The sequence below is a fragment of the Wasmannia auropunctata genome, unplaced genomic scaffold (assembly GCF_000956235.1).
Source record: "Wasmannia auropunctata unplaced genomic scaffold, wasmannia.A_1.0 LD336061.1, whole genome shotgun sequence".
In the NCBI taxonomy this organism is placed as follows: Eukaryota; Metazoa; Arthropoda; class Insecta; order Hymenoptera; family Formicidae; genus Wasmannia; species Wasmannia auropunctata.
Window position 1 is genome coordinate 73,718 of NW_012026829.1, and position 418 is coordinate 74,135.

At 19.6% G+C, this 418-nt stretch overlaps 1 pseudogene; it reads left to right on the top strand.

Annotated features, from left to right (window-relative positions):
- Positions 1-418, top strand: part of LOC105450476 — a 6,081-nt pseudogene that overhangs the window by 1,687 nt on the left and 3,976 nt on the right.

The window sequence follows — 418 nt, forward strand, 5'->3', positions numbered from 1 at the left end:
AGACGTGTGCTCTTCCGATCTTTGACAGATTTTTATAAAATATCGATTTAATTTTACAATAAAAAAAAATAAATTATTATCTTTAATTTTAATTTTAAAATTAAAGATAAAGATTCACTCTTTCAAAAGTTGTAAACTGCATTCGTATGCGATTTTTAGTTTACACCGTAAAACCTTATAAAATTAATTAATTTATGAAATATTAATTTTCAACAATCATTGTTGAATTAACACTCATATATTTTGTGTATTGTACTTTAACTTCAAATACAATTATAATTAAAATTTATTTGATCATATTTAATGTCTGTTTTTACTGTATAAGTTGCGAATTTATTAGTCGAAATATTACATGATAAAAATATTTAAAAAAATACGGGTTTCTTTTAATTTTTAATGCTTAAAAATTATTTTGTGT